Source organism: Tamandua tetradactyla, chromosome 7 (genome assembly GCF_023851605.1).
Source record: "Tamandua tetradactyla isolate mTamTet1 chromosome 7, mTamTet1.pri, whole genome shotgun sequence".
Taxonomy (NCBI): domain Eukaryota; kingdom Metazoa; phylum Chordata; class Mammalia; order Pilosa; family Myrmecophagidae; genus Tamandua; species Tamandua tetradactyla.
The window spans coordinates 76336163-76361340 of NC_135333.1; the positions used below are offsets into that span (position 1 = coordinate 76336163).

General features: G+C 37.0%; 1 protein-coding gene across 23 annotated transcripts in view; it reads right to left on the minus strand.

Annotated features, from left to right (window-relative positions):
* The window catches only part of GRIN2B (glutamate ionotropic receptor NMDA type subunit 2B), an 849505-nt gene that overhangs the window by 208635 nt on the left and 615692 nt on the right, over positions 1–25178 (minus strand). Inside the window, exon 1 of one of the 23 annotated variants that reach the window (XM_077170146.1) lies at positions 23432–23518. The exons of the other annotated variants lie outside the window; for them this stretch is intronic. The gene's annotated coding sequence lies outside the window, so the exon portion shown is untranslated. Of the gene's footprint in view, positions 1–23431; positions 23519–25178 lie in introns of those variants that run through there. 23 annotated transcript variants of the gene reach the window in all.

Below are 25178 nucleotides of genomic sequence, written 5' to 3' on the forward strand. Positions count from 1 at the left end.
TTCTTCCTCATTTGTCTCCCTTTTTGTACAAATCTAGATCCATAGATAAAGACTCTATCAGAATGCCCTAACTGGAATACTCCCCTAGTGGAACCAGTGTTTCTGTTCTCCCTTTTGAGGTCTTAAGTCATTGAAATGTTGCCAATATTTCACTTGACTGTTGGGGGTTGGCCAATGTGAACAAGTAGCAGCAATTATTCAAGGGAAGTATCAAAGTTAGCCATATCTTTCTGGAAAATAAGAACCTGGCAAGTTGGCCATTCTTTGGCGAGTTGGCATTCTTTGGCAAGTTAAAGAATAACCTGTTTATTTATTCTTATTCTGAAATTCATTGAAGACATTCAGTGGTCTTCAACAGTTCCATAGTTTATAGCATTTCACCTGCATACCTTCCCTCTGTTAGAAGTATGTAAGCAGAAAAAGAATTCTTTAAAAAAATGCCAATTAATGTTTCAAACAGAAAGGTGCTGAGGTTTTATCCTTCCACCCATCCTCATCAGACTCTCTTGTAACACAGAGACATTGTTACAATCAAATGCTAGCATTTATAAATCACTAATCTGGATCCTTGACAGTGGGATTTTTGCCTACAGATGAATCATCCCAGACAAGTATGAGTCTTACCTACAGTCCTATAATTTTTAGAACTGGCAGTAAAACAGCTCACCTGCAGCTGTGAGGCTCACATTAGTTGGCTGTGAATCTGATCCACTAACAGAACAAAATGGGCCATCTTTATGGCTCAGTAATGACATTTTGATGTTAATTTGGTATTGCTAAAAGGTGCTGATATGTTCTTCTTTCATAAGCACAGCTTAAATTCTGTTAAATAGTGCCAGCCCCAAATCCCAAAGGAAAAAATTAAAAACACAAAACAATACATTAAGAAGAATGACTTGAGAGGACACTAGTCCTGTATAGAACAGGACCACAATTAAATCAGTTTAGGACACTGTGAGATAGAACTAGATTATTTTCCAAGACTTCAAAGAAAATTCCACAATTTTTCTCAATTAGGTGAACTGGGAAGTCCTACAACTCTGACTTTTAGAAATTCTTCCATGTGTCTATCCTGATTCTATCTTAATGCTGCAGATTAAGCCCTTTGGCTTTCATATTCTCCAGTGAAAACACCTAAAAGACCCTCAAAAAATGGCATTGAACTGAATCAAGCCAATATAAAGTTGGAAGATAGTTTGCTATTACCTTATGCATAAAGACCACTTTCAGTCATTAGTATGACAGGACTTGTTTTTTATGAAGTCAAAACTTCAGGAAAAAAATCTCTTTTCAAATGATTCCTAGTCTCTTCCCTTCCTTGATTATATTTGTTTCTTTTACAAAGGACTTTTTCCTCTGGTGTTCTAATAGTTTTCACTAACTGTCCACATTGGCCAGGACATCAATCAATTATTTTAGGGCTCTATTGGATAGAGGTGATCTGGACCTGCAAATTTAAATCCAAGCAACTCACAAAGGTAGCTTACTGTCAAAATTTTTCTCTGGCTCAGTGTAGTGGTCCCTGTTCTCCAATCATTTAAAAATACATCGATGACAGTCTAAATGCTACCATTGCCCCCATGTCTATTAAAGAAATATTTTTTTTCTTATTAAAACATATATATTTTCAGAGCTGCTTTTATCCTTGGCTCCACGAAATTAGAGTGATGACATCTCTGTGTATTAACAGGGTACCACAGTTAATCAACTTTTGCTAACAAAAGTACGTAATCTGAGCTGGGGTGCTTCCTAGTACAAATGGAGGTGAGGTACAATGTTCTTGTCTTATATTGATGCCACAGGCTTATATTGGTGACTTTTGTAACAACATCAGCAAAATTACCAGAAACTAGTTCGCAAGTTATGCTTTTCACAAAGAGGAATGATGTCTTCACTCTTAAGGAAATATCTTCTTTTATTCATATTTCTGAGTTCCCAAGGGAGGAAAGATTATCAAAATTATCTAGACAAGCGTGCCCAAAAGACCTTCCTCCAAATACTTGCATCATAACAGTAACCCTATTATCTTAAATTCTTAATATTCAATTATTTGGCAACATAAATTAGTTCAGCTCTCTTTAATTTCTCTACTTAATAATCCTTTACTTTCGTAAGGTAGAATAACTCCTGGAGTCCCCTCTCAGCTCCTTCACATAAAAGCAAAGATTCTCCTGCTTTGGCTACAATATAACTCTTTCGATTCTCAACTGGCCTTACTTAGGTACAAAAGAGGATTTTCTCTTTGCTCAATGAGTGACTTCCAGATTCAGAATTAGTTGAGCTTCCTTCTTTGATATGTCAAGTAATCATATTTATCATGCCCAGTTTTCCTTTTAGGTTAACCTCCCTTGCCCACTGCCACAAGTGAGTGTCTGACCAAAGCAGTCAGCCTGTAAGCGGGCCAGTCCCTGCAGTCTGACACCTGGGAGAAAAATGAGCCCAGAACTTTAGTCCTTCTGTCTCTCTCAGGAATCCGAGGCCAAAATCATGAAAAAATGAGCTGGTCTTTCACCTAGCATGTGAAATAGAGAGGGGTCATGTGAAGCCAAGGCCTGTCTGAAATTCTAAACACTCTGAAATAAGGCGAAGCAGAAGCTATGGGTTAGCAGAAGAATCGTGAAGTAGAAAGTAGGGAGTGAATCAGATGCACATGAGAAGCAGAAATATTGTAAAATACATCGAGAAAGATCCAGCAGAGCTCCATCCCCATGGTGGCCTTAGTTCCTCACAGTTCTGCAGCTCTTTCCACATATATCCCCATAACAAACTACATGATGGTTTGGTTTGGTTTTTTTTTTTTTTTCCTACTGTGATTGGTCTTTGCTCCTGCTAATGAAATGAGCCTGGTTAAAAATAAAAACGGCTACCACTAGTTATTTGGAACTTATTCTACTGCTTTCCACATTCACAAGGAAAGTATCCTCCTAGCTGAATTTCACCTTGCTCAGAATTCAGCAGAATGCTTAAGGCTGCTGGAATAGAAAGGGTGGCTGGACAAAGTCCCCTTCAGTCACACAAGGTCATTCACACAAGAGGGTCTCTCACCCCCAAGACCCTTTCTTATTTGCCCTTCAGTTTTCCTCCACTAGCTAGTTGTAATGTTCATTCAAGTGAGACATTTATGTCACACAGTTTCCAAGATGGATGGCTAGCTCTCTGCATTCACACCCAGAGTTCTGTGCACATGCTCCCAAGTTCTCAGGCACATCCCTGACAGTGCCAGAAGATACGTTTGCAGCATTCCTTCACATATACTTTTTATATATCCAGCCACTCTTCATTCCTTCATTCATACTTTTTTTTATCTATGCAGCCACTATTGAGCACTTAACACATGACCAACATAGAACTAGGCACAGAGAGTTGATACAATTTGTTTGGAGAAGAAGTCACACAATTTACTTAGAGATTTACAACAGATGTGGAGAAAAAGACTATTTGCTTCAGCAAGTTATATAACAGACACTAACAAAACACACGTCACTTTCACAGACATTGTAAGCATTCATCAAAAGTTGTTTCGGGGGCGGGCCGCGGTGGCTCAGCGGGCAAAGTGCTTGCCTGCTATGCCGGAGGACCTCGGTTCGATTCCCGGCCCCAGCCCATGTAACAAAAACGGAGAAACAGAATACAATAAAACAAGAAAATGTTTAAAAATGTTTCCCTTTCTTCCTTCCTTCCTTCCTTCTATCCTTCCTTCCTTCTCTCTGTCTTTAAAAAAAAAAAAAAAAAAAAAAAAAAAAAAAAGTTGTTTCGGGTGTGCTCCCAAAATAAATAAATAAAGCCGAGGTTGATGTCTAATACCCTAGGTTGGACAAGTAGAATGACAAATGCGGGGGAGAGTCACACACACACATACACACACACACACACACACACACACACACACACGCACACACACAGGGATGAGGCAGCTGCCTGCATGTACTCAGAGGCAGCCACAGGCCCTTAGTATGTGCCTTGAGAAAGGTTGTTCATGCAGCACCAAGAAGAACTCAAAGAGTTAAAAAAAAAAAAAAGAGAACTATTTATTTTATCAGAACTTTTATTTTATTTGAATGTCTGTTTATCTGAAAATGACTTTGTTTCAAAAATTTCAACTACATGCAGTTCTCCACAGGTTCAAGAAATGAAATTTCTCCTACCCTGCTCTGCTTGTCTCAGAGCTAATCAATATACTTTGACCGAATCTAATCCATCCCAGTTTTCAGCTTTCCTGTGTTGCACATAAAGCTGGTCTGTGTCTTTCAAATCAAGTCATTCCCCATATCCTTATGAATTCAGGATAGGAGATCCTAAATCTGACCCATCAAAGTTGGAGCTCTCTTTGTTCTGAATTATTGGACATTTCACACTGACCTATTTGTCCAAAACTACTTCAAAGGAAATTAATGCTCATTTGACTTTAAGCAAATGTGGTTCATTCTGAGGGTGTCAGAATATCAAAGTAAAATATTCAGTTTATCCTCTATAAAACAACGGCTGAGATGTTGTCAGAAAGACTAGTTTCTGCAGTAGGTAATAGATTTTTCTAAAACTTGGTGTGAAAGTGGAGGTTACAGAGTTATTTCTAGTATTTGAGTTTAAAAAGTCAAATAAACATTGAGTTGGCCCTTGAGACTAGCATCTCAACACAAATTTCAAGCTTCTTCCTTTCAACTGCACATGGCGATAGAAGATATGTGCTATTTATTCCTGGGAAAAGGGATCAGTGGATATGCCGTGATAGACTCTAACAAGAAAAAAGAAACACTGACCTCTAGAGATTCCTACAAACTTTTAATCCTGAGTTTCATCCCCAGGTGTCCCAGTATTCTCTGTGACTATGTTAGCCATCACTTCTAAATGGTCCCTAGGTGAAGATCTACAGTTTAGATTTCCCTCTTCATAAAAGAAGAATTTATTAAGAAGTCAAGGAAACAAAGCAATAAGGACAAAAAGAGGAGCATGCTGCTATGGAAAAAGATCCAGACTTGGAAACAGAAGCTGTGTGACTTTAATCAAGCCTGATTTTCCTCCAGAAAATAAAAATGCTAATTCTAATTTATAGGGTTATAAAGAGGATTAAATGAAGTGATGCATATGAAAGTACCTAATACAGTGACTGGCACACACTAAGCTCTCAGGTTAATTAAGCGTGAACATATTCACCACATATCATGGCCAAAATACAAGCAAAATCTTACTTCATGCAGGTTCCCAAGCTAGTTAAATTGATAAAGTAATCATTTTTTTTGTCCTCATCATCTAAGCACCACTCATATTTGAACAAACACAGCTTCCAAAGTTGATTGACCTTCGAGACAACCCAGAAAAACATAGGTTCCCAAGTTGTCTCCTTCTGAATATGCAAGAATACTTCCTCTTCTCAGGTACTGACATGGGTTCCACTGATCCCTCCTATAACTTCAGGTCATTCATTCAACTGGATGACTGCTATGTGTGGCCAAAGAGACATACTCTTGCCTCTTTCCTGCTTCTTACTTTGTCAGATGACTGGCAAACATTTACACTCCATAGATGATATTGTCTTTACTGTTTCATGAAAGTCATCTTCTTTAGTTATTATTCTCTGCTACCAATTGGTCCGAGACAGAACAGCTTCCAGCAGGTCTGTTTGGCAGGTGCCATTTTGATGGCTCTTTATACCAGATGACCCTACTTTACCAGTCAGGATTCCTCTTCACTATCTCAATGAAAACTACCTTTACTTCCCATGTGAAGATGATAGGTTTCCTCTAGGCTTGCCACAATCTGAGCTTTTCTGTTGATCTGAAGATTACCACCAGCTTTTGTCTTTTTTGTATGGCTTGGCCTGATCTAAGCATAAAGAGAGACTAAAACTACCCACCTCTTACTTCCACTCACGCCTACTGCTCAGGCCACTAGCTCCCCCCACGTCATGATTCTCTTTGATGACTCATCAACCAGGGCAGACCCAGTCAGGTATCCATCTCATATCAATTAATCAAAATTGTATAATATAATTCTCTGAATGCAAAAATAATTCCTACTGAGAAAGAAACGGTATTTTAATAATGCTTGCACAGAATAAATATCTGAACAAAGAGGAAAAATAATTAAAGAAGAAATAATAAATTGAAATTCCAAATGTCTGAATCACTTAAGACAAATTGTCTAAGCAGTACATTTCTGTCACAGGAACACAGCAGCCTTGTAGCAGATATTTGTTTTCTTTTACAAATCAACTAATTTCTAAATAATTTCACAGGTCTACAAAAATAATCACACTTTCCAATGCTTTTCCTCATCATCAAAGCCACCCCCAGATCTAACATATTTTCATTTAGCAAAGCTTCAACCTCCACTCCTACCCCCACACCCTATGGTAAAATAAATGCTCTGAGGCCCTTTCTCTGGCAGAGTCTAATGATGTCATCATTTATAGTCATGGGTGAATTTCACATTCTTTCACTATCACAGCAGAAACCCATGAAAGACCCCAGCCAAATGAGGGAAGGAGGCTTGTTAGGTTGGAGGGAATGGTTAGAAGATTTCAGTGACCAGTATTTCCATGTACCCACCCAGTGTCTCACAGACATATTTTATATGTCCTTTTCCACTTCAGATGTGTAAACTGCAAGGCCCTATGAAAGAAACAGAGTTCTCTGTCATCAGAGGTTTATATTTCCTTGCTTTTTTCCAAATTCAATTTTCATATTATCTGAAATAGATAGTATGCCCTCAGTTTTGAGCTTGTGCCTGCATATATCTATACAATATTGTATGTCTATGTGAAAAAATGTCAGAAGAAAGTCAACGCAAAAATATCTAGACATAAGTGGCACAGATCTGTTAAGTAAATTGAGGCAAGTGATAGAATTTAAAAGTATTTAGTAAAAGAAGTTGGTAGCTGCTTCTCCATCAAGGCAGACACATATAATTACCTTGGAATAGAATCACAAGTACCCAAAGGCAAACACGCACCTCTTGTACTGGGGTGGTGGTGGGAAAAGAACACTTTGGGGAGCATAACAAAGGTTATTCTCCTCTTGATAGGGAGAATACTGATCTCTGGAGAAAAGGTGAAGAAAGGTAATAAGAAAACAAGCACTTTCTTGGGAGAAAAGAGATTTCTAAAGTCCCTTCAAAATTACCAGAACTGTTGGTGGGAATGTAGAATGGCGAGGCCACTATGGAAGGCAGTTTGGCAGTTGCTCAGAAAGCTAAGTATACAATTGCCATATGATCTGGCAACCCCATTACTAGGTATATACTTGGAAGAACTCAGATCAGGGAAACAAGTAGACATTTGTGCACTAATACTTGTAGCAGCATTATTCATGATTCTCAATAGATGGAAATGGTCCAGATGTCCATCAACTTACAAGTGGATAAACTGTGCATATCCATGTGCATATTCCATGTGCATACATGGAATATTATACAGCTGTAGAATGGAATGAAGCCATGAAGCATGCAACAATGTGAATGAACCTTGAGGACATTAAGTTTAGCAAAATAAGCCAGAAACAAAAGGACAAAAATCATATGGTCTCACTAACATGAACTAACTATAATGAACAAACCTGAGAGTTAAATTTGAGAGCTCAACTTATCAAGAGATAGGAAGAGGACTGAGATTGGGTAAGTGATGCTTAAGGAGTACAGAATGATTAATAAGGTTGATTGTAAAGGTTCAGAAATGGATAGCACAATACCATGAATGGTAGTACAATACTGTAAGTATAACGAACAAAGCTGAGTGTGAATATGGTTGGAAGAGGGAGGCTAGGGGCATGCATGGATGTCACCAGAAGGAAAGCTAGAGGATAAAAACTGGGACTGCACACCTTAGTGAAACCTAGAGTGGAGAATGACAGTGGCTAATTGGTACAAATATAATAAAGTTTTTATATGACCTAGAACAAATGTATGTATCACAAGGTGTTAAAAATGGAATGACATATGGGAAAAACACAATTAATGCAAACTAAGGTCTAGAGTTAACAGCAATATTGCAATATTCTTTCATTTATTGTAACAAAGATACTATGTGAAAGCTAAATGTCAATAATAGGGGGACAAAAGGGAGGGGTATAGGACTTTTTTCTTCTTTCTCTTTGGAAAAAAATGGGAATATTCTCATACAGATTGTGGTAGTGAATGCATAACTATGTGACTACATCAGGAGCCATTGATTGTACATTTAGGATGGATTGCATGGTGTGTGAATAAAACTGTTTTAAAAAAACAAACAGAAATTGCAAGTGCTGGGGGAATAAAAAGGTCACAGATGAGTGACTGCAAATGGGCATGAGGATCTTTGGCGTGTGATAGAAATGTTCTAAAATTGGATTGTGGTAATGATTGCATAACTCTGTAAATTCATTAAAAATTATTAAACTGTGCACTTAAAATGAGTGACATTTATAGCATGTAAATTATACCTCAATAAAAAAGTTTTAAAAATAATAAAAAAAACTTGCAAGAAAAAAAGTTACTAGAAACTCTTCTGTAGATTGGTAATAGTTCAGACAGAGACCATGGGCAGGAAAGAACAATGGCGAAACTCTCCATGAGACAATGAGGAATCTGAGATGCCAACCTAGGTAAACATAAGGCATTAGAGGTTCATGGAAAAGGACTAGTTTTAACATAGTATAAGGCTAAATCTGAAAACCCTTTCAGATGAAGACATACTGGCACAATGGTCCTGCCTTAGGAAAAGTGGATTAACCTGAAATATGGTAAGCTTAAGATAAACAACAGCAAAATAATAATAATAATGATGATGATGATAATGAACAGGTCTACTAGTAGATTCATCAAACTGTCTAGTTCTCTCTCCAGCTGAAGTATAGAATTGGGACTGACACATGGCCTGAAAAAACCCTTAGTGTTCTAAAACAATCTGGTGTGGGTGCTAGAGAGACCTTCGGAGGGAGAAATTGCTTTTCTTACTAATATGGGCAGGAGGGAGTTTCAATAGTAAAGTATTAAGGAGGTGAGACCATTTTTGTTTCCCAAGCTGATGACTAGTACAAATGGATACCAAACCATTTAAACACATGGGGCCAATTCAGTTGATTTTTCCAATAGGTTCTTCACCAAAAGGTGAAACAATAGAATGTTTGGGGGCGTGTAATAATGTGAAAGGTGAACATCAAAATGGTTAAATATGAATCAGTTGTCCAATACTCAGTTATCACTGTGGCTCAAAGTCAACTTTATAAGAGAAAGCTCATCCCTGAGTTGGAAGCTAGGAGTGATATGAATAGTGACAACTGAACAGTTGAGCCTATAACAGATATTTAATCTGTACCTACAGGCCTTAACAGGGATGCAGAGGTGTAGTAGAGGAATTGACATCCACTGGGTTACTAGTCTTGCAAAGTCAAATGTATAAAGTAAGAACAAATTTCATTTTTAAAAGTGGTGCCAAGGGGTGCAAGGGTAATTCAGTGGTAGAATTCTCTGCCATGTGGGAGACCCAGTTTCAAGTCCTGGTCCACGCATGTCCCGAAGAACAAACAAGTAAACAAAGAAAGAAAAAACTAACATGCAAAAATTCAACAAATGGTGCTGCAATAACAGGATATTCACATGGAAAAAGAATATCCCACCATACAGCATACAAAAAAAATATGGTACCGTAATGTGCATACTTTGCTAAAGGTTTTCTAACAAGGACACTAGGTGGTGGTGATGGGGGTATCTAGCCTTAGGTACTTAATTTGAAAGATATAACATTCAATTAAACTTTGCTGAGCACATACTACATTCAAGACCCTGTTCAAGGCACTAAGCAGAATGCAAGAAATAATGGGAAATAATCTCTGTTTATAGTTCCAACAATGGGAACATACAAATGACAATAATGCAAAGCGAAATATAATTATCACAAAGTGAATGAAAATGAATATTATAGATATAGAAAAGGAAGAGATCACACATGATTGGGCAAATCAGACAAATTTTCATGGAAGGGAGATAAGATGATTGTGAAGGTGATGATGATGATGATGATGGTGGTGGTGGCAGTTAATATCATCAGGCACTAATAGGGGGAGAGGCCAATTCTGGCAGTAGAAGCAGTTTAACCTGGGCAAATTCTCTACATCCACTCAATAGTTTGCAGCCTCTCCTGGACCTCTTTTCTTCTTTGTCAATTTAAGTCACCCCATCTATGCCAGGAAAGGTAAAGTCAAGTTGGGAGAAGAGACAGATAAGGAAGTCATCCTCTCTACTGCACCAAAGTTCTCTGTTCTCTGTAATATCCCTTAAACCCTCTGCACAGCAAGAACCGAACAGTAGGCAGGCCAACAACAATGTCTGTGAATCCACAATGGCTGTGATGAAATGCCTCCAGACAAGAGATGGTGCCACATCATTTGGTGTCTTTTAATTTCTCCACCAAAGCCTTAGAATTTGTTAGCCTTCTTCTTGTGTTCTTCCCTGTATAGCGCCACTATCAGAATCTATACATCAGATATTTAAGGTTCTAAGTATTTTGCTTGATTTTGGCCAAAACATGAATTCTTAGGCCAACACTTTCAAAATCCATCCTGAACTTTTACAACTCCTGTTTACTTTCTGTCAGTCTTTCACTAAGTTTCGATGTTGCCCTGATTATCTGCTACTGTTCCACCCAGATCAATTAACATAGAAAGCCCAGTATTAACTGATGTCTATATAAGGGGAAAAATAATCAATTCTGTAAGCTTAGTAATTTTAAAGAAGGATTATATAGACTCAAAGAAGAATCACATTGTTGAAAGAGTGGACTCCACTATTTCCCCGATTCTGTCCATAACCTGTTATTATCATATACATCCACACATCCCTCTTCCTCCATCTTCCTCCTGTTGTTACAGATGGATTGTGTTTCAGTTTGCTAAACCTGCAAAATGCAAAATACCAGGAATGGATTGGCTTTTTAAAAGGGGATCTTTAAACATTTTTTTTATATTGTGAAATGTAATATATATGCAAAAACAATAAATTTCAAAGTACTCTGTAACAAGTGGTTATAAAACAGACTTCAGAGTTTGGTATGAGTGATTTTTCCACAACTTTAGGTTTTTCCTTCTAGCTGCTCCGAGACACTGGAGACTAAAAGAAATATCAATATGATTCAGCAGTCATACTCATTTGTTAAATCCTATCTTCTATGTTATAACTTCTCCTTCTCCTTTGATCTTTCTCCCAATCCTTAGGGGTATTTGGATTATGCCCATTCTAACTTTTTCATGTTGGAAAGGGCTGTCGATAATATTGGATAGGGGGATGGAACTAGTTGAGATGTCCTGGAGAGGCTGGCCCCTCTGGGTTTCAGGACCTATCTGGCCTATAAAGGGGATTTACTAAGTTACAAGTTAAAATTCTGAGGCCATAAAAGTGTTCAAATTATGGCACCACAAGAAGATACCCTCTCTCAAGAAAAGCCAATCATGTCTGGGGTTTCTCCATCACATAGGAAGGTACATGGTGACATCTGCTATCCTTCTCTCCCAGCTTCTGGTTTCAAACAGTTCTCTCAGCCACTGCGGGTCTTCCTGGCTTCCCCTGGGGCATTCTGCTTCTGCATCTTCAAATATCTGTGTCTAGGCATCTGCTCTCTATGCTCTCTATATCAGCTATGCTGTGTCTCCATGAGCTCCTTTAAGGACTCCAACAAACTAAGACCCACCTTGAATGGAAGGGGTCACAACTCCTTAGAAATAATCTAATCAAAAGGTCCCACCCACAATAAGTTTACAACCACAAGACTGGATTCAAATAGTATGCTTTTTTCTGGGATACATAAGTTTCAGATGAGCACAGAGAGATGGATGGATGGATGGATGGAGGGAGGGAGGGAGGGAGGGAGGGAGGGAGGGAGGGAGGGAGGGAGGGAGAGTTATAAATATATTCAGGTAGATTTTTTTAGCCTTGCTCATGAAATTCTTCTGCATATCAAGCAGAAAAGTTCCTCCCACTCTGAAGCCCCTCAAATTTTCAGCATCTACCCTAGGTGGATTTTCAGTCTATGTCGATTGAAAAATATATTATTCTCACTGAAAGACAGTCTGAAGAATTCAACTTTCTCCCTTCAAATTACCTGATGACTCAAATTATCTAAAGTTAGAAATTCAAAATATTGAACAACTACCATGTAGATCTGAGAACAGTTATTTATTCTTGGTCACATATTTTCCTTTAATTTCGGGGTGAAATTAACCCATTCAAACTCACCTAAAACTGACTCTGTGGTCATGCTAGCTTCCAGCTGTAATATTTCCTATAAGCAGTCACCTTTACTTGAAGGACACAAGTCAACTCAGCAAGATGCCCCACCCTATAGCTTTCTTCATTCCTTTCCATTCTTTAGATGTTATCAAAACCCAAAGTATTTTGCAGTACTTAGTAAAGTTCTAGAGCAATGGTATCCAACAGTAATATAATGCAAATCCCATATGTAATTTTAAATTGTCTAGTAGACATTAAAAAATGGAAAGCAGATGAAATTAAATTTCAATAATACATTTTATTTAATCAAATATATCAAAAACATTATCATTTCAATGTATTAATTGGAGAGTTTATACTTTTTTCATACAAAATCTTTAATTCATCATTTGTAATTTGTCCTTACATCTCAATTGTGACTAGCCACAATTCAGGTGCTCAATGGCCACATGTGGTTAGTGGCAACTACATTGGGCAGTATAGCTCTAGAGCCAGACTGCTTAGATCACCACTTCTTAGGTGCTTGATCTTAGGCAAATAACTTTTCTGTGCCTCAATTTCTCACTGTCCAAGAGTGACAGTGGGGCAACTTCATAAGATTATGAGAATTCAATGAGAAGGCACAATTTTTAGAACATAAGACTCCAGTATATGTTAGATATTATTAAAATTATCATCATAAGTATTTTCTATTTCATCTCTTGATGCTACTATCCATTTTCCAACTTTTAATCCAATGTCCAAAAGAATTGGTGTTACCACATTAAGAAAATTCTCTCTACAAACTCATTTCCCAACCACTATCTTTTCTCAGTTGGAGAAATAATAGCATAAAAACATCCCATATCTTTAACTCAATTAGGTAATGCCTATGATGGTATAACCAGATCAAGGAAATGCAATTTACTTTTATTAAAAAAATGTTAAATTTAGCCAAGTACAACCCAAGTACAGAGACAGCAAGAAGTATGATTCTTATTATCCCAGAGAAGGAATCCTTATTCACCACAGTTATTTTTTTAAATCAGTCTGCTCATTTGTCTAAATAACTTCTATCTCTACTCCTGAATTCTATTTATATTTAGTCAAAGAAGAGCATTTACCATGATTTACCTTCCAATTTGTTACCAGAATGTTCGACTTCATTGCAACCACAAAGAAGAGTAGATGCACCAAGTTTTCCAAAACTCCTTTTCAAATAACTCTGTATATTGGAAGCATAAAGATTGGAAAGCTGAGAATTACAGGGGATATAGAATGGTAGGAAGGTCATGTAAAGACTCCAGGTCTGGCTTCTTGTCAACCAAGATGGCAGTGCAAGGTGCTCCAGGATGTTGTTTCCCCAGAGAATATTTGAACAACTAGAAAAACTGGCAGAGCCATTATCCTCAAAATTCTGGAAAGCAGTTTAAAGGTCGCAATAATTGGATGAGTACCAAATTAAGAAAGTACAGCTTTTAAAACAGTAGAAAAAAGTCATGGCAACCTTGCTGGCCCCTCTCCTACCTTTTCCCCAGCATGGTATAGAGTCAACCTGTACTACAATTATGCGACCTGCTTCCAGAGGAAGAAGAGTAACCCCTATGTGTATACTAGGGTGGCTGAATGTAGGTACTGCTCTATCAGGTGGCAGCCTAAAAGACTGAAGCAGGAAATTCATCTTTAGCTTGCCCTTCCAAAATTTGCCCTGCAGACAAAATCAACTTGAAAACAGCTAAAGCAGTGTAAGAAACAATTAGGTGAAGCAGTCTGAGGCAAAGGATTATCAGCTTTAGTCCATACAATACAGCTCCGAGGAAGGAGTGAAAGTCTATTCCATAAAGAATAGAGGGTAGAAATTCATAGTTCCATAAATGGTGGAATTTCTAAGGCCACAAGTGAGCACAAGGCCTAACAAGATATAGGCTCAGAAAGATGGAGAGGACCCTGAACTTCAATTTTACCTTATCTGTTCTTCTTAATGGAGGGCTATATTCTGAAGGAGAGTACCATACAATAGAGAATTAAGTCTGTGAAAGGCATTTGTGCATTGGCTTGTTCTTTCTATAGCTCATGACACTCAAGGAAATCTCTGCCATATCACTACATGGATACAACCTAAGGCACAGAAAGCTCTGGGACTATATCCCAGAGTTAACACATTCAAATTTTAATATGACAGTGTGAAACAGAAGATTATAGGGCAAATGAAGAAAAAGAAAAGATGGGTCATGCAAAGGAACAAGATAAAAATTAGAAATCATCAAAGAACAAAACCAGACTTGGGACACACCAGACAAAATTTTTTTAAAAAATGACCTTCAGTATGCACAAGGAAATAAAGGAAAACAGAGAGCTTTCTAAACTAAAAGAAATAAAGGAAAACAGAGAGCTTTCTAACTAAAGAATATCAGGAAAACAATGAATGAGCAATATGAGAATCTCACTAAAGAGAGGGGCATTTTTAAAAGGAACCAAACATAAATACTGGAGTTGAAGATCACAATAACTGAATGAAAAATTCCAAGGAGGGTTTTAACAGCAGAGTGGGGCTTCCAGAAGAAAGAATCAGTGAATTCAGAGATAAGACAATAGAAATGATCAAGTTTGAGGAGAAGAAAAGAAAAATAAAAAAACCCAAAAGTGAACAAGAGATTAAAAGAGACTTTGTGGAATACTACCAAACATACCAATATACTCATTATGGGAGTCCCAGAAGGAAAAAAAAGAGAGAAAGGGACAAAAGGAATATTCAAAGAAAAAATGGCAGAAAGCTTCCTAAATCTAATGAAAGACATGAATATACGCATTCAAAGTCCAACAAACCACAAAAAGGATAAATGAGAAGAGAACTATAATACCCAAATTGTCAAATACCAAGGACAAGGAGGCCATTCTAAAAGCTATAAGAGAAACACAATGTATTATGTATGAGAGCCCTAATAAGGATGTGTCAATTTCTCACCAGCAACCATGGAGGAAAGAAGGCAGTAGAAATAGATATTTCAAGTGCTGAAAGAAAACAATTGTCAATCAAGAAGTTTATACCCAACAAGGCTGTCATTCAAAAAGATGGAGAGATTAAGACATTCCCAGATATGTAAAAGCTAATGGAGTACATATCCATTATTAGAACTGCCCAAAGTTCAATACTAAAGTGAATTCTTCAGATTGAAAGGAAAGGACACTAGACAGTGAATCAAAGTGGCATAAAGAAATAACAACCTCCAGTAAAGGTTACCATAGGGGTAATTATAAATACCAGTACTATTAAATTGTATTTTTTTGGTATGTAACTCCACTTTTTACTTCTTACAGGCTCTAAAATGCAAATGCATAAAAAGTAATGATAAGGCGGGCCGCGGTGGCTCAGCGGGCAAAGTGCTTGCCTGCTATGCCGGAGGACCTCGGTTCGATTCCCGGCCCCAGCCCATGTAACAAAAACAAAGAAACAAAATACAATAAAACAAGAAAATGTTTAAAGATGTTTCCCTTTCTTCCTTCCTTCCTTCCTTCTATCCTTCCTTCCTTCTCTCTGTCTTTCCTTTAAAAAAAAAAAAAAAAAAAAAAAAAAAAAAAAAAAAAGTAATGATAAGTCTATAGTTAGGGACATATAATAAATAAAGGCATAATTTGTAAGATGTACGACAAAAAGCTGAAGTGTCAGAGGGGTATAGAAATAATATTTGTGTATTCTATTGCAATTAAGTTGGTATCAAATTAAATATGATTGTTATAGATTTAGGATGATAATTAAAGCCTTATAGTAACTACAAGGAAAATATCTGAAAAATAAATGCAGAAAAAGGAGAAGTAACTCAGAATAGCACAGTACCAAAAAATCAAATAAATAAAGTAGGCATGAACGGAAGCTTTGAGGGACAAAAAAGATATAAGGCTTACAGAAAACAAATAGCAAAGTAGTAAACTAATTTCCTGCACTATCAGAAGCTAATTTAAATTTAAATGGATTAAACTCTCCAGTCAAAAGGCAGAGACTGGCAGAATGGATAAAAAAGCATGATACAACAATATGCTGTTTACAAGAGACTCAAACTCAAAGACACAATTAGGTTGAAAGCGATAAAGAAAGGAAATATAGCATGCAAGCAATAATCAAAAGAGAGCTGGGTGGCTATACTAATATCAGATAAAATAGAATTTAAGCCCAAAACAGTTATGAGGGACAAAGAAGGTCACTACACACTGATAAAGGAGTAAATTCGACTAGAACACATAAGCATTGTAAATACACATGCACCTAATAGCAGAGCCTCAAAAATATATGAAGCAATGATGGATTTGAAGGAAAATCAGACAACTAATAGTAGGAAATTTCAATGGATAGAACATGTACACAGAAGATCAATAAGGAAACTGAAAATTTGAACACTACTACAAACCAGCTAGAACTAATAGACATATATAGAACACTTCATCCAACAGCAGCAAAACATACACTCTTCTATAATGGACTTGGGTCATTACCAAGGATAGACTATATGTTTTGTTCCAAACTATGTGTCAATAAATTCAAACTTTTGAAATTACACAATGTATCTTCTCCAACCCCAATGGAATGAAACTAGAAATAAATAACAGAGAGAGAACTGAAAATCACAGAAATATGTGAAAATTTAACAATATACTATGAAACAAGCAATGAGTCAAAGAAGAAAAATCTAGGGAAATCAAGAAATATCTTCATGTGAAAGAAAGAAAAACCACAACATACCAAAAGTTATGGAATGCAGCAAAGGCAGAGCTGGGAGGGAAATTTAGTTTTAAATGCTTACACTAAAAAATAATTATTTCAAATTAGAGATATGACCTCACAACTGGAGGATCTATAAAGAGAAGAGCAAACTAATCCCAAAGTGAGCAGAAGGAAGGAAATGTATCAAAAATTAAAGTAGAGATGAATGAAACAGAGAATTAAAAAACAATAGAGAGTATCAGTGAAACAAAAAGTTGGTCATTTCAAAAGAGCAATAAAATTGACAAGCCGCTATTTAAACTGACAAAAAAAGAGAGAGGATACCTAACTAAAATTGTCCACTGCAAATGGTAGAAGTTGGAACGCTTTCTCTCTAAAATAAGGAATGACCCACTGTCACCACAGTTATCCAACATGGTATTGGAAGTTTCAGTCAAAGCAACTGGGTAAGAAAAAGAAATAAAAGGCATCCAAAATAGAAATGAAGAAGTAAAATTTTTCCTAATCGAGGATGACATCATCCTATATACAGAAAATTCTGAAAAACTCACAGGGCTACTAGAGCTAATAAATAAATTCAGCAAAGTGACAGGGTACATGATCAACATGCAAAAATCAGCAGTGTTTCTATAAATTAGTAATGAACAATCTCAAGAAAAATTAATAAAAAATTCCATTTACAATAGCAACTAAAAGGATCAAATATCTAGGAATAAATTTCACCAAGGATGTTAAAAACCTGTACATGGAAAATACAAAATATTGCTAAAATAAACCAAGAAGACATAAATAAATGGAAGGACATTTACTGTCATGGATTGGAAGACTAAACATTGTCAAGATGTCAATTCTACCCAAAGCAATTTAGAGAATCAGTACAATCCCAAACCAAATTCCAACAGCCTTCTCTGTAGAAATGGAAAAGCCACTCAATAATCAAATTTATATAGAAGTATGAGTGGCCTCAAATAACCTAAAGCATCTTGAAAAAGAACACAATTTGAGGACTCGCACTTGCCAATTTTAAAACATATCACAAAGTTACAGTAATCAAAGCAGCATGGTAATGAACAAGGACAGACATATAGACCAATGGACTCAAAAAGTGAGTTCAGAAATAAATCCTCACATCTATGGTCAATTGATTTTTGTGCATATGTATGTGCATGGCTAGAATCAAACCCATGTCTCCCCATGGCAGGTAAGCATTCTACCACTGAGCCATCTGTGCACCCCCCAGCCAAATGATATTTGACAAGGGGCTAAAACAACTCAATTGGGAAGGAATGGTACCTTCAAAAAATGGTCCTAGGAAAACTGGATTATAAATATGCAAAGAATGAAGGTGAATCCCTATCTCAAAATGGATCAAGACCTAAATTAAAAAACCAAACCCATGAAAGACATGGAATAAAACATGGGGATGCATCTTCAGGACTTTGAGTTAAGCAATGGTTTCTCAGACTTTACACCAAAAGCATGCACAACAAAAGAAAAACATTCATAAATGGGACTTCATCAAAATAAAAACTTTTGTACAAAGGACTTCATTATGAAAGTAAAATAAAACCTACAAAAAGGGTTTGGAAACCACATATCCAGGAAGGATTTAATATCCAGAATATATGCAGACATTACTACAGTCCTAGTTTCACCTGCCACCTTTCACTGGGACTCACAAATGTATCATATCAGGATCATGTGTGAGAATCTAGAGGGATAAACCACAATTCCCTAGAAGATATGGGATTGCCAGTACATTCTTCCCACTATTGTCCCAAGCACACATAAAAAATTCATTAGAGACAGTCTGACTCTGGTGGGCATATTTTATGACATCCAACTTGCACCACATTGCATATCAGGGAGGAAGAGGGGTTCCCCCCAACCCCTGCAGCAATCCATGAACATGAGAGAGAGGTGCTATGCATAGAACATCTCCCTGCTTTGGCCAAGGATTGAGACCCATTGCCTATAGGGAACCGATAACCACTAGGAAACTGACCCTGCTTTGTCTCCTTTCTATGAGTAAATGCCTTTCACTCAGAGCCTGTGTGAGTAGTGCTTTTGCTGGTAATTGTGACACCTGTACTGGAGTGGGTTAATATCTCTTTAAGTGCATCTCATTCTGGCCAAAACTATAAAAAAAATCCTACAACTCAACAACTAAATGATAAATAATGCAGTTAAATAATGGGCAAAAGACTTGAACAGTCATTTCTCCAAAGATGATAAACAAATGGCCAGAAAGCACACATGGAAAGATGCTTAAAATCATTAGTTATTAGGGAAATGCAAATGAAAAGCACAATGAGACACTATTGCACACCCACTAGAATGGCTACTATTTAAAAAAATGGAAAATAAAATGTTCGAGAGGATGTAGAGAAATAGGAACACTTGATCATTGCTGGTTGGAATGTAAAATAATACAGCCCATACCGAAAACAGTTTGGCAGTTCCTGAGAAAGTTATGCATAGAACTACCATATGATCCACCAGCCCATTTCTAGGCATGTATCCAAAAGAACTGATAGCAGGGACTTGATCAGATATTTGTCCACTGATGCTCATAAGAGCTTTATCTACAATTTTCAAGAGATGAAAGCAACCCAAGTGTCCATCAATGGAAAAATGGATGAACAAAATGTGGTAAATACATACAATGGAATTATTATTGTATGTATTTAGGTGCAAAAAGCAAGAAGTTCTGATTCATATGACAACATGGATGAACCTGGAATATGTTATGTTGAATGAAATAAGGCAGACACTAAAATATAAATATCATATGGTCTCACTGATACAAATTAATTAAAACAAGCACACTCATAAAGTCAGAAATTAGAATACAGAGTACTTAGGGATGGGATGAGAGTAGGGAATGGGAATTCATGTTTAATTAGTATAGCATTTCTGGTTGGGGTAATGGAAAAGATTTCATAATGGATGGTTGTGATGGTAACACAACATCGAATGTGTTTAACATCACTGAAGTATATAGTTGAATGTTGTTAAAAGGGGGAAATTTTAGGTTGTATTTACACTACCAAAATGAAACTTCAAAAGAAATATGGCATTGCATGACACAGTAAACCCTTATTTAAACTCTTGATTACAGTTAATAGTGTAATTATAATAAATTGTTCCATCAATTGTAACAAATGAGCCACTCTAATGCAAAGTATTATTAATGGGGAAAACTATGAGTGAGGAGGGAACCCTATTTTCTGCATGATTTTTCTGTTAACCTACAACTTCTCAAATGAAAAATAAAGAATAGACTCCAGTTTTGTCAAGGGTCAAATGGTCAACAGAGAGCAAGGGTTTAAGAACTGTCTGTAACAACTATCATGCAAGTCCAGAGGCCAGAAGGCACTGTACAACATTCAGCGATGGACAGGAGGCAGAGGCTGATAAATTATGGTAAAGAATAGGAAATTACCTATATGGAAGCTATTGGTACCCATTCTCCCATTCTCATAACAGGCTGCCATGGAGTCCAGACCCTGGCTAGCTGCTGGTGACAAAAAGTGACGTAAAAATCTTCTTCCCCAAGAAGAGGGTAGGGCATGGCTGATTACAGCTTTTGATTAGAGATTTTGGATTGCTGGGGTCCAGCTCTAAAGGCAGCCATTGTTTCAATCTACCCAAGACAAGGGCAGCAGTAGCCATTGTTTCATCCTACCCCTGTAGGGCAGTGGCAGTGGAAAGTCAAATACACTATGCTTCCCCATGACTGTAGGGAACAATGAGATGAAGGGAAGCATCTGCTGGGCAGGCTAGGAAAGCACAGCTTTGTAGAGCCATTGGAGAAGCTCTTGTCATCCTTCCTGTTCCTTTCACCCCTAGGATACTTTGGAACCAGTCTAGACCCCATTCATAGGTCCCTTGCCCAGTTTCAAATGGAAAAGACTGATTAGGGAAAGACCTCTATCTTGTACCGGCCTCTCAAAATTTGCCTTCCAGGGAAAACTAGCTTGCAAGGGTAGTTCAACATAAGAAAATCAATACCCCATATTAAGAGAATTAAGGGGAACAAAAATACACGATAATCACAATTAATACAGAAAAGAGATCTTCCAAAATACAGCCCCCTTTCATGTTAAAAATACTTAGAACACTAGGAATAAAAGGAAACTACCTAAACATGGTAAAGGGTATATATAAGAACCCCACAGCTAACATCTTACTTTATGGTGAAAGACTGAAAGCTTTCCCTCTAAGATCAGGAACAAGACAATGATGCCCACTGCAACCAGCATTATCCCACACTGTACTGGAAGTTCTTGTCACAGTAGTTAGGCAAGAAAAAGAAACGTCATCGAAATAGGGAAGGTAGAATTAAAACATCCCATGTTTGCAGATGATATGATGTTATTACAGAAAATCCCAAAAAATCCACAACAAAGCTCTTTGAGGTAATAAATGAATTCAGCAAAGAGGTGGGATACGAGATCAGCACCCCAAAATCAGTAGTATTTCATACGCAAGCAATGAACTGTCAGAAGAAGAAATTAAGAAAAAAATTCTATCCTCAATAACAACTAATAGAATCAAGTATCTAGGAATAAATCTAAAGCAAGAGTGTGAAGGACTTTTATATAGAAAACTACAAACACTGCTAAAAGAAATCAAAGACCTAGATAAATGGAAGAATATTCCAGGTTCCTGGATTCAAAGACTGAATACTGTTAAGATGGCAATACAACCCAAAGCAATTTATAGATTCAATGCAACACCAATGAAAATTCCAAAACCATCTTTGTAGAAATGGAAAAGTCAGTCGTCAAATTTATATAGAAGGATGAGGGGCTCTGAATCACTAAAGCCATATGGAAAAAGAATGAAGTTGGAAAACTCCCACATCCTGACCTTAAAACATTACAAAGCCACAGTAATCAAAACAGCATGCTACTGGCCCAAGGGCAGACATACAGAACAAGGGAATAGAACTGAGAGTTCAGAAATCAATTCTCACATTTATGACTAACTGATTTTTGACAAAGGGGCAAATACCACTCAACAGGGAAAGAATAGTGTCTTCAACAACTGGTTCTAGGAAAACTGGATCTCCATTTGGGGGAAAAAAAGGAAGACCCCTACCTCATACCATATACAACAATCAACACAAAATGAATCAAAGGCCTAGATATAAGACCTCGAATATCAAACTCCTAGAAGAAAACATAAAAAAGCATCTTCAGGACATTGTGTTAAGCAATGGTTTCTTTATACCCAAAGTCAAGCAAAAAAGAAAAAATAGATAGATGGGATCTCATCAAAAATAAAACCTGTTCTTCAAAGGATTTTATCATGAAAGTAAAATGACAACCTAAACAATGGGAGAAAATATTCGGAAACCACACATCTGATAAAAGTTTACTATTCAGAATACATAAATAGATCCTTCAACTTAACAACAAAAAGACAAACAATACAATTCAATAATGCCCAAAGGGTTGAATAGGCATTTCACCAGAGAAGATATACAAATGGCCAGAAAGCACATGAAAAGGTGTTCAACACCATTAGTCATGAAGGAAATGCAAATCAAAACTACAATGAGATACCATTTCAGACTCATTAGAATGGCTGCTATAAAAAAAAAAAAAAAAAACAAGTGTGGAGAAATAGAAACCCTCACTCATGGCTGGTGGCATTTAAAAATGGTATAGCCATTCTGGAAGACAGTTTGTCGGTTCCTCATAAAGCTCAGTATAGTAGGTCCATATGACCGAGCTGTCCCCCTACTGGGCATATATCCAAAAGAATCAAAAGCATGGATTTGATCAGATATCTTCACACTGATATACATAGCAGGATTATTTATAATTACTCAAAGATGGGAGCACCCCCGTGTCCATCAACTGATATATGTATAAATAAAATGTAGTATATATATATATAATAGAACAGTATTCAGCAGTAAAAAGGAATGGAGTCCTGATACATGTGACAACATGGATAAATGTTGAATACATCATGTTGAGTGAATAAGCCAGACACAAAAGGACGAATATTGTATAATCTCACTGATTTGAAACAATCAGAATAAGCAAACCTATAGAGTCAGAATTTAGAGTATAGCTTACTAGGGAACATGGTGGAGACAGGGAATGGGACGTTCCTATTTGGAATGATGGAAAAGTTTTGGTAATGGGTGGTGTGACAATGTGAACACAATCAACAGCACTGAGATTGCTGTTATCATCTGAATATGACTAAAAGGGAAAATTTTAGATTGTGTATATGATAACAGAATTTAAATTAAATTTTAAAATAATTCATGAACTATACCACACAGTGAACCCTAAGCTAAACCACATACTTCAATTAATAGTACAGGAGTAATAGCATAAAAATGGTGTTCCACAGCAATGCAAGGTGTTGGTCCATGAGGTGGTGTGTTAGTTTGCTTGTTGTCAGAATGTGATATACCAGAACTGGAATGGCTTTAACAAAAGGGGAGTTTAATAAGTTACAAGTTTACAGTTCTAAGGAATTGACCATATCCAAATTAAAGCATCAATAGGAGGTTACCTTGATTCAAGGAAGGTCCATGGGTTAGGAACACCTTTGCCAGCTGGGTAGTCATGTGGCTGGCATCTGCCTCTCCAGGTTCTGACTTGCTTAACATCTCACAGCAACATACATCCTCTTGTCTCCAAGCATCTCCAAACATCTGTGTTTCTGTTCTTCACATGTCCACATCTGTGTCAGCTCTGATAGGAAGTTTCTGTTGCCTCTGAACCTTCTGTTGTTTCTCTCATTTATGACTTTCTCCAAAAAGTTTCCTTTTTAAAAGATTCCAGTAAACTAATCAAGACCCACCTGGAATGGGCAGTCACATCTCCATCTAATAAAATATTAATACCCACAATTGGGTGTGTCACATCTGCACGGAGATAATCTAATTGAAGGTTTCCAACCTACAGTATTAATGCTGATTTGAAAGGACTTATGAACCCTAGAAAAGCCATGTTTTAATCCTAAATCAATCTTGTGAGAGCAAACAGTTTCTTTTAATCTCTACTCAGCATATAGGTTGGAAACTTGATTAGGCTATCTCCACGGAGATGTGAATCAATTGTGGGTATTAAACTTGATTAGATGGAGACATGTATCCACCCATCCTAGGTGGGTCTTGATTAGTTTACTAGAATCCTATAAAAGAGGCAACATTTTGGAAAAGGCTGGAGATTCTGAGAGAGCAGAGAACGCCGCAGAACCACAAAGCAGAGAGTCCACCAGCCTGCGACCTTTTGAGAATGAGGAGAGAGCCGCAGAACTACGACAGAATGATGAGAGAACCCCAGAATCTACCAGCCAGCGACCTTTGGAGATGAAGAAGGAGAACGTCCTTGGGGGGAGCTTCATGAAACAAGAAGCCAGGAGAGAAAGTTAGTAGAATGCCTCCATGTGCTTCCCCAGTGTAGAGAGAAATGCTGAACTCATTGGCCTTTCTTGAGTAAAGGTAGCCTCTTGATGGTGCTTTGGTCTGGACATTTTTATAGACTAGCTTTAATTTGGAGATTTTCATGACCTTAGAACTGCAAACTTGTAACTTATTAAATTACCCTTTTTAAAAGCCATTCCGTTTCTGGTGTATTGCATTCCAGCAGCTAGCAAACTAGATCAGTATGGAATCAGAATTAAAAGAAACAGCTGCCTACACAAGATTGAATCAGGATTAAAACATGGCTTTTCTGGGGTACATCATATTTTCAGACTGGCACAGGTGGTATATGGGAATCCTGTATTGTATACATGATAGCTCTATAAGCCCACAACTTTTAAATGAAAACATTTAAACAAATGAAAAGAAATGTTTAAAAAGATGGGAAAATAACTCCTAGGGAGATCTCTGGTGTATAGCCAAAGGATTCTTACCCAGTCTGGTATATTCTGGATTTTTATCAACAACTTCGGGATATATACTTCAACAACAACTTTACAAATCATGCAAAGGACAAGAAGATAGGAAATACAATGGCAATATCAGATGGCAGGATCAAACTTTGAAAATACACAAGTAGGAATATAGACCTTAAACTTTACATCAGTGTACAGTTTCTTGAATTTGATAACTATGCTTAAGGAAGTTATCAAATTGAATATCCTTATTCTTAGGAAATGTATAATAGATAGAAGTATGTAAGTATTTGAGGAGCATGATACATATTACCTACTGTCAGATGCTTAGAAAATAGATAGATGAATAGATAGATAGATGGATAGATAAAATGATATGTCAAATACAGCAAAATGTTAAAATTGGTAGATAGGA